The sequence below is a fragment of the Diceros bicornis genome, chromosome 10 (assembly GCF_020826845.1).
Source record: "Diceros bicornis minor isolate mBicDic1 chromosome 10, mDicBic1.mat.cur, whole genome shotgun sequence".
NCBI lineage: Eukaryota > Metazoa > Chordata > Mammalia > Perissodactyla > Rhinocerotidae > Diceros > Diceros bicornis.
In genome coordinates, this window is record NC_080749.1 from 82,526,316 (window position 1) to 82,544,536 (window position 18,221).

The window sequence follows — 18,221 nt, forward strand, 5'->3', positions numbered from 1 at the left end:
GAGTCGCGCAGAACACAGATTCTGCCCCTAAGGTGCTCACAGCTTAGTAGCAGCGATAGGAATGCAAACTGAAAATTCCAAGTTCTTGTATACAAATGCGAAGGCAGAGAGAAAGCAGGGGGTTACCTTTACTGAGAGGAGGAAGATTGAGGCTAGGGTCAACAGGGACTTCTGCTTTGTCGATAGCATTTGGGTTTTTACATTGAGACTATATTTGTGTACAAATTGGGTAATCAATAATTTATAGATGAAAAAGATAAAAATACTTTAAACATTGTAAAGCTTTACATGCTAAATCTAATACTAGAAATGTTGTAAAAGGGGAAGATTTAGCATGGGGACTGGTATGTATGGAAGAACCATAGGAAAAGGGAAGGAGATGAGAGGTGAATCCCTGAGTCAGACTGGGAACCTATTTGGGGCCCAAAAGTATTTCGGGGAGAAGAGAATGGAGAGGGGCTTAACCATGAGATATCTCATTATGGGTTACTGGAAAAGGTGCCAATGAAAAATGTATTTAGGGAACTTTAACGCCCCTGTCAGTTCTGCTTTCCTAGATGGGGGAGCTAGTCCTTGTAATTTATTCAGTGAGGGACCCGCTCGAGGCCATGTACAAACAAGTTCTTTTTCAGAGATTCATGATGCCTAACAGTGTCCAATAAAAGCAGAACATAATAAGAGGATTAATGATGAATATGTAAAAACTAAAGAGAAAAATTAAAGCAACCTAGGTTACTTCTCTTTGCTAAAATAAGCAAATGCAAATTCAGCCCCCCTCTATTGATAATTAGGAACCAGACACCCACACAGAACAACTTACAAATTCCACCCCATCAAAACAGAACAAAGCTGTTCGAAGTTACCTTTTGAACAAAAACCCTTTTATTAACCAATCAGTTAAAAAAACAAAAAAGTGCATGACTTTTTAAACCAGGCAAACCACAACTGCAAAAAAAGAGGTGAAAAAAGCAGATAGTTGCGTAAAATATCAAGATATGCCATCAGGGAGTCATTCGAGGTATTTAGAACTATTGGTGTCGACCTGGTGACGGGGGCGTTTTCCTTGCTGTGCTAACAGCCTCGGAGAAAATGCTGCCATGGTTAGCGTAGTGATCTAGCAGTCCAGGAGCTATTGTAAGTGATTTCTTTGAGCAAACAATTTTTATTTTTAAAAAGGATGTATCTATATTAATGTGTCTTCGTAAAATACTGCTTTTCCATTTATAGTAGTGCTACGTGTTTTTTTTTTGCGTGTGTGAGAAAGATCAGCCCTGAGCTAACATCCATGCTAATCCTCCTCTTTTTGCTGAGGAAGACCGGCTCTGAGCTAACATCTATTGCCAGTCCTCCTCCTTTTTTTTCCCCAAAGCCCCAGTAGATAGTTGTATGTCATAGTTGCACATCCTTCCAGTCGCTGTATGTGGGACACGGCCTCAGCATGGCCTGAGAAGCGGTGCGTCGGTGCGCGCCTGGGATCCGAACCTGGGCCGCCAGTAGTGGAGCGTGCGCACTTAACCACTAAGCCACGGGGCTGGCCCAACTGCGTATTTTTTAATATAAAATTTTTATGTAAAAAGTATGAGATTTTAAAGAATATTGGTTGGCAAATAACGATATAAAATGATATGTGAACATGGCAAAATATTATGAGTAGTAACACAAATGGCTGAAGTTTGGGAAACACTGATCAATTTGTAAGTTTCCATCAGCATTTCCATAGTTTCCGTCATCATGCTTCTTTGCAAAGCTCAGGAAATCTTGGTCTGTGTCCAGTGTCTCCACTTGGAGCCCTTCAGGCCATGCACACTCACATTCTGGGTCCCATTTCCTGTCTGCAGGCAAATGCCTTCAATTCTGGTTGAACACTGGCTTCTTTAGCAAAAGAAAAGTCCAAACCTTCAACTATTTCTTACTATGAACTTTTCTCAATCAAGTTTAACTTGAGTTATATCTTCAAATACATTCCTCCAACAAGCCATCTTCGTCTGAGAAAGAGACGTAACAGATGCAAGGGTACCCTTCCATGTGCGCCTGGACAGTCTTACCAAGTGCAGAGTCAGCTTTGACTTTTCACTTTTCTTTCCCTGTCACGTTAATCCAGCAGAAAATCAGGTTGGTCCCATGGGAATACATCCCAAAGCTTTACTTCCCACCCTCGCCCAAGCCACCATGACTTCATGCCTTCGGTGGCCTCTTAACTGACCCATCCTCTTCTACACGCTCTGCAGTTCTGTTCTCCTCACAGGAGCCAAAGGATCTTTGGGAAACATGAATCAAATCAGGTCCCTCAAATGCTTAAAGTCTCCCATGGCTTCCCATGATTCGTACAACAGAATCCAGATTTCTTCCCGTGATCCCCAAGGCCCAGCCTCATCTGCCTCGCCTGCCTCGCTGACCGCGTCCCCACTGCTTCCTCCTCCTTCAGGACCCGTGGCCCACATCACCTGCTTTCTATCCCTTGAACAGGCCAGCCTGTTCTCTTTTCAAGCCCTTTGCACGTGCATTCCCTCTGCTCAGAATGATCTCTTTCCACTTCACATGGCTGATTCCTTCAGATTCAGTTCTCAGGTCAAATGTTCTTTCTTCAAAGATACCTTCCCTGCTACCCCATCTAAAATAGACAGAATACATCAGTTTCTATCACTCGCTCTGTTTATTTCCTGATAGTACTTATCACAGTCTGGTGTGTGTGTGTTTAACCCACTGTCTGTCTCCTCCGCCTCCCGGATGTGAGCCCACAGGGATAGAGACCTTGGTCCCCTGTCTGAGAGCAGTGTCTGGCACAGAGCAACATCTTTTGCTCAGGATTTGCTAAGTCTTTTTCTTGTATGTCTTTTGCATATTTTTACTTTCAGACGTTCCAGGTCGTTATGCTTTATGTGCATGTCTCATCCTAACAAATAGCTGGTTTGTTTTTATGTTCAGTCTGACAGTCTGAATTGTAACAGGGAGTTAGCACATTTACATTTACTGAGGTTACTGTCATATGTATATTTATGTTTATCATCTTATTTTATGTTTGAGCCACCTCTTAATGTCTCTTTTTCTTCCTTTTTGTCCTCTTAGGATGAAATCCTGTTAGTTTTTTTAATCCCATTTTTTTCCCATATTGATTTGAAAATGATACAGTCTGTTTTTCTCATGTACACTTAACAAAATCTAAAATTAGTCCCTACTTACCTTTTGCCCAAGCAATACAAAGGGCTTAGAATACGTTAGCTCTCCTTGCCCCCTCCCAATTTCTAGACTATTTTCCATTTTTTTCTTTCTTATTTTTTGATCCCACAAATTATCTACTAGTTTTAATGCCTTATGCATTTACTATTTGTTCAGACTTACTCATGTATTTACCAATTTCTTTGCTTACCATTCTTCTTTGTGTCTCGGACCTTCCTTCTGGGGTCTTTTTCCTTCTTTCTGAAGTATGCCCTTCAGGCATTCCTTTAATGATGGTCTAGCAATTACACCCTGTGTTTATCAGGAAACGTCTTTTCTGGACAACTAGTTTTGTTGAGTCTACAGTGTTGGGGGCAGCACACTGAAGATGTTGCTTTTCTGTCTTCCGGCTTCTACTGTGAAAAGTCGGTCATCGGTCTAGTTGACATCTCTTTACCGGTGATCAGTCTTTTCTCTCTGGGTACTTTTAAATTCTCTTTGTCTTCGGTGTTCACTTTCACTAGAGTCTAGATCTTGGTGTAGGTTTCTTTATATTATTCTTTTTGCTGTGTGGTATGTCTCCTAAGACTGTGTATTAATGTTCTCCATTACTTCTGGGAAATTACGTCTGTTAATATGCCTCTGCCCTGTTCTGTCTTCTCCTTGTGGGACTCTTACTAGACGTGTGTTAGACCTCACTCTCTCAGCCGTGTCTCTTAGATGCTCTTTCATATTTTTCTCTTCTTGAGTCTGGGCTCCATTCTGAGTAGCTTCTCCAGATCTATCTTCTGATTCCACTTTGGTGTCTAAATCTCTTGCGTGTTTCTGCTGATTCTCATCCATGGAGACTTTTTCTCTGTGAACTTGCTCATTTCTATTTGGGATGTCATATTTGGTTGGATTCAATGTGTGAGGATCCTGGGAGCCTGATTTACATGTGCTTTTCTCCAGAGAAGGTTTAGATTTGCTTCTTCTGGCGTGCTAGCAGAGTACTACTAACCTGAGACCACTTTCATATAATTTCTTTGCTGATAGATTAATTAATTGGGAGAAAATAAATTTGATTTAATGCCTCTAAGAGGACAGTCCTGTGATTGAAAATTCTCAAAGAAAGATGGTGATTATTATTTTTGCTGTTGTTTTCCCTATCTATAGCCAGAGTCAAGACAGGTTTTCTTGGACTCCCTTTGCTGAGGAAAGCGTATTCGGGGGATGAAGTTTTTCACCCATTTTACACAGGTTGTAGGTCTTTGTAAGGGTCACTCTTTAACTCTCCTACTTTTCTCTTGGTCTCCAAGATTCTCCAACACACCACTATCACACCACTTCCCCAAGTCCCAGAGTCTTAGCATCAGCATTCACCTGAAGGGCAATCTCAGCCTCCGAGCTTGGTTACCTGGCATCTCTCACTCTTGGTTTTTGATTTGTTTTTTCTTGTTTGTCAAAGTGCTTTGCTTAAGGATTTCCCTTAATTTCCTATGAGTTAAGCAATGCATTTAAGTGTGTATTTGTTTTAATTTGTCCGAGATCTATTTGTATTTTATCATCAGGGTTTTGAGAATTGATACATTACTGGCAGCAGAGTCTAGCATCTAATAATTGTTTCCTGAATGAATCAATGATTATCCTTTGTAAAAGGCTGAATTCAAATAAACCATTGGGACCCAGGCAGGTTAGAGCACACAGGAAGCCATACATGGTTCTATCTCCCTGGGTCTGGATTACTTTTGACAAGGCAAACCAACTTGAAATACTCCTTAGAAATATATGGAAAGCCACATGACATAGGAACGAAGTGGGGGGTGATGTCCATAATATGCTGAGAAAGTTTGAAATGGAAAATTCCCTTCAATAAAAAACCATATAATAAAAAGTTCTGGTTATATTTGTAGTTATAAGCTATGGTTTATTACTCTGGCTAGAGATTCTTATAATGATTCATTGTTATAGGAAGAAATAAAATAGGGTTCACAAAGGAGCTTTTATCAGATTAGAACGTGCCCTGTCATAAAGTGGGGGCGAAGAGGCTTATCTGGCTATTTGTTGTCATTGCCTCTGTGGGCCATGGATCAAATACCCATTAGAATTCTTTCTGAACCCCTGGAATGCCCTTCAGACTGAATTCCTTGTCATGACCACACCCAGAGGGTAGAATATGAGAAGGCTCTCTGAGGTCCTTTAGATGCTAAAACAAATGCAAACCAGTCCTGTTCGTTCTAACAAGAGCTGTCCTCCCATATGTTCTCCTTTTTGCGCCAAATGCTGTTTGGTTTTTCATCTTTCTGAAGTCCAGAAATTCTGATACTTTTCAGAATTTTTATGTTACTTCTCAGTTATGCAAGACTCGTGTTGCCATAGAGTAGATGATGAGATTGGGCAAGGGAGTGACATGAGCGTTTGGGTGACGTCAGCTCATAGTCATTTTATGGAGGAGCTGTCTTTGCTATTGGAGTCTACAGGATTCGGGAAACACCAGTAGTTCTCTGGAAGGAAAATGCTAGCTTGGTCAGCTTGAGTAAAACAGATGATGTGCTAGTTGCCTATTGTGGCTGAAGAAGTCTGTAGACTTTTATCTTTCTTCTTCTTTCTCTGTGACGTTTCGTCCTTTGTTTCTATGAATTAGAATTTCTGAGGATGGCATCCATGGCTGGCATTGCACACACAATACCCTTGGTTCCAAGGAGGTCGTGAATTTGGATCATTTCCCAGGTTAAACATCTGCCCCTCTAGCTTGCATTTCAGAGCATATGGCTGTGGCAGAGAGGACAGATTAGAAGTCGTCTCTGCACTGCTTCCAAAGTGTAAGAAAGAGGAACCACCTTTTCATCTGGTCATGAAGTTGTTACTTGAGTGTTAAAACGGTATGAGTAAGACTGTTTTCTTGTGAATTCTCTTCAGTAAGTTAAAATGTGTTCAGTGCGTCACAGTTATAGAAGCCATACTAAGTACTGTGCAGTAGGAACACACACCCTGAAGGCTTCTGACCTTTGTTAAGGGGTTTGCGTGTCATTTGAAATGCACACAGCAACACCTGCAGTGAGGGACTGCTGGGAAGGGTCCACTTATTACTTTACATCGTATTCATTTCTCAAGTGCTGACAAGTAATTTTCCTTAAAAATTTTATTTCTACATGCAATTACTTATTGGAGTAATCAATTCATTTCAGAGAATATCAGCCATTAGGGCTTCTTTTGAAATTGTGAGAATTTAAGATTCTGGAAACTAGGAATAGAATGCTGCCGAAAAGGCAAGATAGGGCTAGTTTGAAGCCCAAGGTTACTGTCCAGCCACTGGGAGGATAATGCTTCATGGATCTGGAGAAATATCAAGAGTAAGAAGAGATGAAGGAAAGAGGTGGTTGTTAGAGGAGAAGATGTATCGCTCCCTCTCCTAAGCTATTGATCACTTGTGTTCTGAATCCATCCCCAACCATTTCTCCCTAGGCCTTCTTCAACCCATTAGTGGCTCTTTCTCTCTCATCATTGGCTCCTTCCTTTAATCCAAGGAGGAATAATCAAGGTGAAAACGAAACAGTGGGAGTATTTGGAAGCAGGGAGTAACAGAAGGAAGCGGGGAGGTGTAAGCAAAAGCAGTGGATGCTATAGTAAGTGCAGACAGGAACTGTGTCCTAGAAGATTTGTTTTCCTTGCTTTCCCATGTAAATAGCAGACAGAGTGACCATCTTAAAATGAAAATCAGACCATGTTGTTTCCTCTGGGAAGCCTTCAATGTGGAACAATTAGATAGCCACATATAAAAAGAAAAGAAAAAGAACCTCTACCTTCACCTTACACTATATAAGAAATTAATTCAGGGTGGGTCATAGATCTAAATGTGAGAGCTAAAACTATAAACTTCTAGAAAAAAAAGGAAAAATTCTAGTGATAGTGGATTAAGCAATATATCTTTTAGGACACAAAAACTAGAAAGTGTAAAAGAAAAAAATCAACGAACTAGACTTGATCAAAATGAGAAAAGTTTGCTCTTCAAAAGATTCTGTTGAGAAAATGAAAAAGCAAACCACAATTGGGAAAATATTTGAAAAACATACGTCCAACAAAATATCTGTATACAAAATATGTAGAAGTTCTGAACCCCAGGGAACACCAATATTTAAGGACAAGCAAAGGACCAACTAGACTACCCAGTTAGTTTAGATAAGCCGTGATGGGAGGTTGGAGAAGATTTTTAGAGAGAATAGGATAGAGGATGTTGCAGAGGTAGAGTATATGGGACTGGACAATTTCTTACCAAAGCTGACCTCAGACTTTTCGGCTTGAGGATCAGCAGAAAGGTGGTGCCGTTAAAAGAAAAAGGAACCACGAAGTAAAGCCAAGTTATGAGGAAGAGGCATTTGGAAATATGAGTCTGGAACTCAAGAGAGAGGTCAAAGTTAGCGATACCGATTTGGAAGTCATCACATAGAGCTGGTAGTTGAATCTTGGATTTATCCGCAAGATTGCACAGATTAAATTAAGTAATAATTCTTTAAAAGAGTTAGCAGCCATTAATCCATTTGGTTAACTAAAAGTCTAAGATGAAGGCAAAGGCAGTTACTAGAGTTAACGATCAATCTCATTTTTGCTATTATCATGTTCAGTGACTTGAAACGAGTAGGATTTTTCTCTGAAAATTAGCAGCTATATGAAAATGCAAAATTTCTGGTAGTTACATATCTAATACCAAGTTAAATCAATTTATATATTTATATTCATAAGGGATCTTAAACACACAAATGAGATCTTTGTTCAAGTTTTTAAGTATTTGTGGGATATAAGTGCATAGAAGTCATTATGCAATGAAATTTGCACTGATTTTGCCAATATAGTCTTGTGTTTTCTTTTAAAGTGCAATTATATGCTTGTTATTATATTAGTTGTCTGTTTTGATCAACTGACAAAAGTCAGCTTATACACATATTTCCACTTAGTAAAAATAAATGTTGAATGAATGATGATATGTTCTTCCTAAAGTAGTTAATGATATAAATATATACTGTTTTCTCTTTTTTTCCATTTTTCATCTTCAGAGATTAATAGACAAATTTTCTTATTATTTGAAAATACTTTTTTACACATATACATAAAAGGTACAGGTTTTCACAGAATGACTTCACTATATTGATTGTAAATTAGTAATTCATATTACACACATATAAAATCAAATATTTCAGTTTGCATGCTTTTTTTGCTGGTGTTTGCTAGTGTTAATGCTGAAGTTTTCACAAAACCAACAGCCTACTCCAAGATAAATTAATATTTCTCTTGTTTGTTAAGCTTACACAAAGAAAAGACTTCTAAGAATAAGCAAAAAATGCCTATTTACACGTGGCCTTTTGGGAATATTGGGTGGTCCGTAGAGTAGACGCATTTTCAAGAGTGAAAATCTGATAATTAATCTCTAAGTGTTAGTAACAATCTGAATATTCACTGTGAAATTAATATGAAGGTCTCTGCCGCTTCTTTTTCGTCATTGAGTTTTGACGTGCTGACGTAATCATGACATTATTTTTCTACCTACAAATGGATAATTTCTGATGTGTGTGGAATAGGGTGGAATCTAAGGTGCTTTTTGATATTATGCTGCTTTCAATATTGCTACTGACATATTGAGACTTCACTGAAGAGATATCCATGCAATGTAGTTATGCAGATGTCACTTTTCATTGTTTTCTTCTTCAAAAGGGGAAAAAAATTTCTCCTCTAGGGAAACATTGGTAACAAGGAAGATATTTTTATTTTTAAGATTAATATTCAGTGCTCTTTTTTACACTTGAGATTTATTAATTACAGTAGTGCAAGTCACTTGCTCGTAGAGAGAATTAAGAGATATTCAAGTCTTTGGGTCTTCTAGAAGTGAATTTTACCAGATGCATATTTATTAAACTAAACAGGCCATCAACTAGAGTTTAGAATCCTCTGATCACAGAAATTTTCATCATCTTGTGACTTTGCTGGTGATATAAAACGTAAGTCTTGAGAGAAGGGCTTTTGATTTTTATTAAAAGGACTTGCACTTCCTATAAGGCACCAGTCAGAAGACTCATCAGGAATATTATACCAAAACGTTAAAGTGTTTCTTCTACTAAGATTGTACCACTGTATCCTTGAGAATGCATGGTTTCCTATCTGAATATGCTTTGCCTTTTAGACTTCCATTTCAAGGAAGGAAAAGTGATTTTTGATTAAATGTCTATTGATTTACTGTCTCCTAGACCCACCAAATAGAGTTTATCTAAGACTAAAATGCAGTTACCTCTAGAATAAATTTTGGTAGCTGAAATGGAATTTGGCAGCTGTTTAACTGGACACAGAAAATTCACTGAATTTAGAACAAGAAGTAAAGTGAACACTATTTTATCTCCTTCAAGATGCAGTGGTATTTTAAGGAGGGATAATAGTGAACCTGATACAGTGAATAAGTGAACGTGAATTTAGTGCTGTAGCTCAGAACTCCATGCAACACTGTAGATCAAAAATACAAGTCAAGTCTTGGAGTCTTTATTGGCGTCATAAGCAACTTGTTGCTTAGTAATTTCCCTGCAGGCACATGTGCTAACATCCAGCACTGAGGGAGAGTTAATGCATGGGAAGTACTTAGCATAGCATCTAGAACACAGTAAGTATTCAATAAATGTTAGCATTACCATGGTTTTTGTTGCTATTTTCCATCCCATCCTGTGTCTCTTCACCTTTCTACCTTACTTCACTTGGACTCATTCCAAGAAGCATGAGTGTGGCTTACCTAGATTTTGAACTGCTGATTCTATTCTTTTGGCAATAAAAGAGTTCTTGCCAGTATCTTGCCCTGTTTCAGCCATCACTGAGGAAAGAGAAGAGATGGGCAATGGTGGTGGTCTCCTTGCAGACTTGTCTTGCACATGTGATTTTCAGAGCCGGCTTGAAGGAATAGAAGTGATTTTCAAGGTGACGGTCCACTTTTCAGGCTTATGATTGAATTGTCCTTACAGTCAGGGCTATTAAAAGCATTTTCAACAAAAAGAATCCCATCCTCAATCTTAATGACACTAGAGAAGATAAAAAAGAAAAGGCATTTCTCCCACAAGATTTAGAATATCCACAGTTACTTTTCCAGAGTTTTTTACTAAAATCTAAGCTAATTTGACTCATTTTGAAATTTTACTAATGCATACCTTGGATTTTCAAAGATAAGAATTCATTCTCATTATTTTTCTTTTATAGTTACAATAATATTTCTCCACTTCAGCCAACACTGCCACAGAACACCTTTACCATTTACACACTCATGCAAACTAGGACAAGTAGTGGCTCCTGACCTCTGCTGTGTCCTGATGCTGCAGGAGATGCTGTGAGGATCCAGAAAAGTAAAAGGCATAGGGAGCAGATGAGTTTCCAGAGAAGGCAAAACTTACACATATGAAGCAATCAAGAACAAGTGATTTACAAATACTGAACTCTGAAACAGAAGGTGCCAGACAGTGTGACACAGACAGTAGGGCAGCAGGGCTCAGATGGACGGGGGCAGCGTGGCTGTGTTCATCAAGAGAGGATTTGGCCTGGGCTCTGAAGGATTGGTTGGATTTGGGTCCCTACAGAAGTGAGGGGAAGGCGTTCCAGCCAGCAGGGAAAGCGAAAGCACGCTGCTCAAGCAGAAATGTCATGCAAATGTCATAGAGTGCCCTAATTTTAATGATTCTGCAGTCCTGTGAGGTGACTTTAATCTCACTGTAATTTATCTCAGCAACAAATGATTCCAGTTTAGTGGCTGGCTTCATTTAGAGAGAAGGAAGATTGAAGAATGAACACTGAATAAATACATTTAACAAATAATAATAGTAAATAAAAATAGGAAAAAGCTGAAATCTTAGTTTCTAGCTATTCTAATAATAGTTTCTAGCTATTCATCTTCTTTAGTCCGGGGCTTTGTTTTAGGAAGACAGAATTCTTAGGGCATCATAAAGAACCTCAAACATTCAAGATAACTAATCTAATCTGTAAACTGGAGGAGGGGTGTTTTTCTTAATACTGTAAAAAAAAAAATGCTGCCGCCATATTTTATATGGCACCAGCTCTGTTGGTTATTAATCAGACTCTTTTAAGGCTGCACTGCAGGCCTGCTCTCATCGCAGGGCCTTTGGTGAGTGAGCCCTGTGAACACAACCATCATTCAGCTCCTTGCCTTCTCCAGCGAGAAAGAATGCTGACACCGAAAGGTTGGAGAGTCAACTGCAAGAACACTCATTAATGCTGTGCCAAAGGAGGAACTGCTGATCCTCAGGGATTTGATCACAAAGCAGATGAGAGGCTGTACATCACCATGGCTTGTGACAAACGTGCATGAGTAAAAGTAAATAAGCATGCAGGCAGGCCGATTAAGGTCTGCTTATGGAGTTGGTTCTTGAAAACACTTTATTCCAATATATTAGGAGAAAAATGAGCATCAACTTGGAAATCAAATTGACTCTGTTACAACACCGAACAAAAGAATTGTTAGGAGTTCGTGGTAAAAGATCCTGGCAGGAGCCAGTATTGATTCAGATTACTGGGCAGGACTCCTAAGATGCCATATTATTCTGGGTGTTAAGAATTCACTGGGAAAATAAGAGAAAGAAAATTGAGTTTCAAGTACAGAGAAGCATTTGATTTGAAATGAAGTGGAGAGAACCTTGCACTCTAATGGCACGAGGGTTATGAGGCAGTAATTTACGGATAAAAAGTAAAAATACAAGTCTGCAAGTAGTAGTTTAAAATTTTACTTCTGAGCTAAATGACCAGTCCAAAATAAGTTAAAAAATAAAACAAAGTATAGTCTTGAGGAAAATAGCAGAGGTTTGGCAAAAGAGAAGACCTCTTAACTCTTCGGGAAAAATTCTGAAATGAGTGAAGTTTTTCATACGACCACGACGGGAGCAGAAATGGAAGGAGAACAAGAAATCACATCATTTTGACAACCTCGTTAATGAGGCGCTAACAAGAAACCGTCTTAGAAACTACGTTTGTGGACTAGAATTTCCCGAAAGGAAGAAAAGTAATGTTCTTGTATAAAAGACACACTCAAGTATGAATATCCAAGCAAGAGGTTCACCCTATGAATAAAACAAATACAACTCATCCAGTTTCAGAAAACCTGTGAGGTTGGAAGAGCAGATATGCTTCCATTCTATAGACGAGGAAATTCAGATGTTGACACAAATACTGAGGGACAGAGTCTAGATTTGAGCCAAAGTCACTCTAAGCTTTATTTTTAATACATAAATCCCTCAGAACTCTTCGAACTTTTGCATTTGACTTTAATAAACAGGGCAGATAAATTCCTACCTAAATAGAAACTTTTTTAATTTTCCAATTCCTCAAAGTCAAGTTCTCAATGATTGAGGTCTCTTTAGTGTTTTTAAATATCATTTAGATTTTCATACTAAAAACTTTTTGATAGTTAATCCTATGGAAATAATGGCAGACTTGTAACTAAATAGACTTCTTTCTAATTGTTTTCCAATTTCAATTTTTTTCCCCTAGTAGTTTAGTTCAGACATGATAAAGGAAGCTGGAGGGCTTTTTCAGGTAATGCTCCATGAGTAAGGAGACAGACAGCAATGTTGGCCCCTTGTTAGAATTTCTAAGAACTTTTATGTTCAGGAATTTATATTCAGAATTTCATTGATTTTTTTTTTTTTTTTTAGTTCCCCCAGGGGCAGTTGAGCTCCTGGGCCACTGATTCTCTATAACCAAACTCATACCTGACAAACAAAAATGCATTACTCTGTGACAAGGTATAATTAGTAATTTCTCTCTGAACTGGAATAGTCATTTTAGCTGTCAGAGATACTTTTTTTCCTGGTAAGAAAATTCACTTGCAAAAACAAATGAAGATCTGAAGGGTACTTGCGGAGCTGAGCAGGCCAGGGAGATGGGAGGTCCCGGAAGGATGCTGCCTGCCTCTCCAGTGTTGGGATGTGCTGGGGACGAAATGTCTTCTAGGGGCTCCCCTTGATATTGTCACCAAGCTCCTCATTCACAAATGGCAGTGTGGTGTGTAATTTCTCCCTGAAATAGAGCAAATAACAGTTGACGATTTTAAGGGACATCTTCAGACAGTAACATTCTGAGTACAGGACTAAATTAATTCATAATATTGTTTGTGTCGGTTAGGAATGCTCTAGGCTACAAATACCAGAAAGCTCTACCATTGGTAACATAGAGAAGTGGGGTTTGTGTTTCTGATATAATAAGTAGTCTAGATGGAGGCCCTGCCAGCAGGGAAGAGGAGGGGGAGTTCAGTGGATGTGAGGTTGGTTGTGTCTCCTATTCTCTTGGCTTCTCTCTCTTGACCCTCTCGTGGCCGCTCTGGGCATAAGGCCCATGGGGAAAACAGGAAGAGATAAAGGAGTGGAAGGACAGTGCCAGCCTCATCCATCTTACGAGTGAAAGCTCAGGCCTTCCCCCAGAAGGCTCCAGCCCCTTCCATTATGCCCCATTGCCCAGAATTGGATTGCCAACCCTGGCAGCAATGGCTAGGAAGTGAGCATTTGATTTTCTAGACTGTACTCTGGAAGGAAGAAAGTGGTTGGGAACGGGGTGGAGTAAACAACCAACAAGGATTGCCAAGCAACAAAAAAATAATAAATTTTGCCCCTAAAGTAAACTCTACCATGCATGGCATTGCCCCATTACAGTCACAGCATTCACCGTGAACATACCTGGATCTGGAAAATAATCACTTACGGAGAATTCCTATGTATCCAGGCAAGCAAGAAAAATCACACTCCCACAGACTTCAGAGGCTGGACTTTGTGCTAGCTGCACTTTCTGCAAAGAGGTTCAAATTCATGCCTCAGCAAAATATCAGATTTCTCCCAGACAGGGGCCTAAGTTGCTTGAGAGTATACGAAACTCCGTTGTCAAGCGTTTGCTGCAGAGGGTGACAGCAGGACAGCCTCACAGTCCCGATGTTTGAAGGATTTCATTTGTGAAAACAATGGCACTGATAAGTAACAGGAATTGATGGTTCAACTTTCAATTATTGACATATAAGTAAATGTGCCAGTAACTATACATGGATGTGTGAGTAACTATATACGCATATATGTATAGCTACATCTATAGTTATGTATATATAATTTCAGCCCAAAGCAGAAATATTTGCTCTTTTAGAAAGTTTGTGAGCTTACTAAAATGTGCAGTTGCTAGTCATCATTTTGATACTCTGAAATACCTCTCAGATCCTCATTACTGTTGCCCATTATTTCCTTGAGGGGACCCCACATGTAGACCACAAGCTCCAGGTGGGAAACCAGGATTCTCAACTTTCCACTGATGCTCCCACGTTTCATTTGAAAGGAAAGGTTGTATGAACATTAACTAGACTTATTGTGGTGATTATTCCGCAATATATGTGATATCAATTCATTATGTTTTAGACCTGAAACTAATATGATTTATATGTCAATTATGTCTCAGTAGAAAAAGAAAACATTGTTCAGACATACAAGTTATTTTATCTTAAATTAGCCACATTTTAACATCATATTAGCTTCCTGTGGTAAGATTAGTAAAACATGCTCTATTTTGTTATTCTCTGAGTGAGAGGGAAAAAGTTTGATTCCTGTAAAATTTTGCTTAACTTGATTTTTCATAATTTAATACTGCAATATATATCTTACCACATTGTCATTCACATTCTTAGATAGTCCTGTGTCAGGTGATCTGTCCCCTCATTGCCATGATTATTTTCCCCGTGATTAGATTTGTATTTGGTAGCCCATACTTGCCATAAATAAATAGCACCGGGAGCAGGAAATGTGTGGATGTTAGTATATTGTGTATGAGGACCATTCAGTATTTATGATGAGTTGTCTTATCAGTTAGGATGTGTTTGGCTGCAAGTAACAGATAATCAATGACAGTGGTTTCATGGAAAAAGAGTGTGTTTTTCTCAGGTGTCAGGAAGGGCAGAAGCAGGCTGGCCAGTGTCGGTACAGCAGCTCGCACCCGTCATCAAAGCACCGGCCTCCTTCTGACTTCCTGCTGCTCCATCCATCCCACGAGGCTTTCAACCTCATGTTGGCAACATGGCTGCCGCCCCTCCCTGTGCTAGGCAGGAAGAAGGAGGCTAGACGAAGGGCGCAAGACATAAGACATACCAGCTGATTCTGCCCCTTGTATCTGGAAAAAAGAGCTTTCCAGAAACCTGGCCCCACACGCGTTGTTTACATCTTATTATTCAAAACCTTTACATAGTCAAGAGTAAAGTAACCCAGAACTGCGAGAATATTTGGGGAGATGAGTATTTTTAACTAGTCATGTTGCTTCTCCAAACAAAATCAAAATTTCATTAGAAAGAAGAAAGTGAAAAGAATTTTGGATAGGCAAGTAGTTGTACATAAGACAGACGAGTTAATCAAATAAAAATTGTACCCTCTATGATTTATTATTTTTTTCTCCTAAATTTAACTTGAAATGCCTAAAGTAATTGAAAATAAAGCAGTTTTGCAATGTAAACGCTGAAAATTATTTATAAACTAGTTCAGTCTTCTCTGAATAACAAGTAACACATACATGGCAGGAATTTAATGAATATTAAATTAAATTGTGTTGATTTCGTCAATGATTTTCCTTAACCTGAATTTTCACTTTAACAGTTGCAACTAACTATTCATATATACAATCAACTCTCAGTTACCAAAGGGTGAATACTCTGAATTCCTGTTATTGCTGGAAAACCTGACTCTCCATTTCTTCTCTGCATTGTCACCTGGTGGAAAGCTTTCACTCTTTGTTGATCTCAGGGGGAGCTTTGCTCCTTCTCACCAGAGCAAAGGAGACTGGAGTGGAAGCAGGTATGAGTTCCCGCTCTGCACTCAGGTCAGCTTCCGTGGATGGTCTTTCTCTCCAGGAGCTCCTCCTCCCTCAACAGAAGTGTAAACACACAGGCAGTTATCTAAGAGGAGCTGCTTTGGGGCCGGTCTCCTCTATCTTGACTATGAATTAAGGTGAGAAATACTGAGTAAGAATATAAAACGCATTTGCCTAAGAGTTTACCAACTCCTCCTAAATCAGGTATTCACTTTCTTGTTTGAAATGTGAGTTTACAGGTTGGAAGACACTCAATTTGTTCATTTAGTCAATCATATTCATTTGACAAACACCTGTTAAATTCCTACTATGTGCTGTATGTCTTGCAGAGCTCACAACGCATAGTCACACTGTATTCAGCAGCCAAATTGAATACAGTTGGCCCTCCGGATCCACGGGTTTGGCATCCGAGTATTCAACCAACTGCGGATCAATTATCAGATGCAACACCCGCGGATACCGAGAGCCGACTGGATTCATTGTACTATGCCGTTTCATATAAGGGGCTTGAACATCCGCGGATTTCGGTATCTGTGAGGGCTCCTGGAACCAATCCCCCGTGGACACCAAGGGACGACTGTAATGTTTGTAAATGTAGTTTGAAAAAAATTTTACTTTCATCAGTTACCTATATTGTTTGATTTTGTTACTGACAAGTGCACAAGTCCTACAGCTCTGCAGTGGGGTGGGAGGGAGTTATTCGTGTGGACTACACGTGCGTCATGTGAGTGGTCCTCCAGGGACCCGCAGCACTGTGTAGTTACTCTGGCTCCTTCACGGCACATTTGAGGATTGGTTCCTGTTTTGCACTATCCATATTATTAGCTTAGATCATCTCGATTTGGACAAATACAGGTTTTTTTTTTTAATTAGTTTTCCCTCATATATGTATCTGGATCTTAGATAAATTCCTATTGCCCTTAATTTCCATAAATATTAAAATCTCTTAAGAGAATTTAGGATCTGTGTTCTTCATTTTCTTTATTCTTTTGTGCACACAGAGCACGTCCACAAACGTACCTTTGCTGTTGCATATTGGGACCAGGATGTACCATAAACTTCAAACTTTGACAGTTTGCAAAAGGCTTAGCCAACTGGCTTCCTTCCCTTTTACATGGAGGAAAAGAATCCATTCTTCAAGCCCTTTTACAGTTTATATTGCCGTTACTTTTAATATTACTGAGAGAAAAAAAAGCTAGCCATCTTCTTCACTCCAGTGAGAAACGTTTATAGTATTTATTATTTGACAAATGTACAGTATATCACATTTGTTTTCATTAACACCTCCTTTTCCTTTATTCCTTAATTTAATTAGTTCACTTTTACGTTGGTGATAACAAATCATTCCTACTTAATTTCTATCTGAAATTATTTAGGAATTTAAATCTAAATCTATTTAACTTTTAATTATGTCTTATTAAACACAGTATTTGTCTTCAGTTACCACCAAAGGCAAAATTTATTTTGACAACTTTTAATCCTCTTCAGAAATCATTGCAGTATATTGCTTTACAGACGATCTATAGCGTTTTCTCTGGCTTTTCAACAAGTTGCCTATAATATGTATGTCTTAGTATTACCTGTGTAATTTAAACTATTAAAAACTCTGTTGTAAAATGTAGAAATATCATTTTACCAAATATTCTTTTAATATTTTAAAGCAGTTCCCATTATTATCCTTTCCTTAATTTGTATTATCCTTTATTATAGAGTTGCATGTTGTTTTGAAGGGCTTTTAGTTTTATTCTCCACTTGCGTCTAGATTTCTAACTGCTTGTATATATTTTGCACACACATTTTTTTTTTAATTTTTTTGTTTATTGCAGTAACATTGGTTTATAACATTGTAAAAATTTCAGGTGTACATCATTGTACTTCTATTTCTGCATAGATTACATCATGTTCGCCACCAAAATACTAATTACAACCCATCACCACACACATGTACCGAATTATCCCTTTCACCCTCCTCCCTCCCCCCTTCCCCTCTGGTAACCACCAATCCAATCTCTGTCCCTATGTGTTTGTTTACTGTTGTTATTATCTACTACTTAATGAAGGAAATCATATGGTATTTGACCTTCTCCCTCTGACTTATTTCACTTTGCATTATACCCTCAATGTCCCACCCATGTTGTCACAAATGGCTGGATTTCATCGTTTCTTATGGCTGAGTAGTATTCCATTGTGTATATATACCACATCTTCTTTATCCATTCGTCCCTTGATGG

General features: G+C 38.8%; 1 protein-coding gene across 1 annotated transcript in view; it reads left to right on the forward strand.

Moving 5' to 3' along the window:
- The window catches only part of PARD3B (par-3 family cell polarity regulator beta), a 931,426-nt gene that overhangs the window by 613,939 nt on the left and 299,266 nt on the right, over positions 1-18,221 (forward strand). The window lies entirely within an intron of this gene.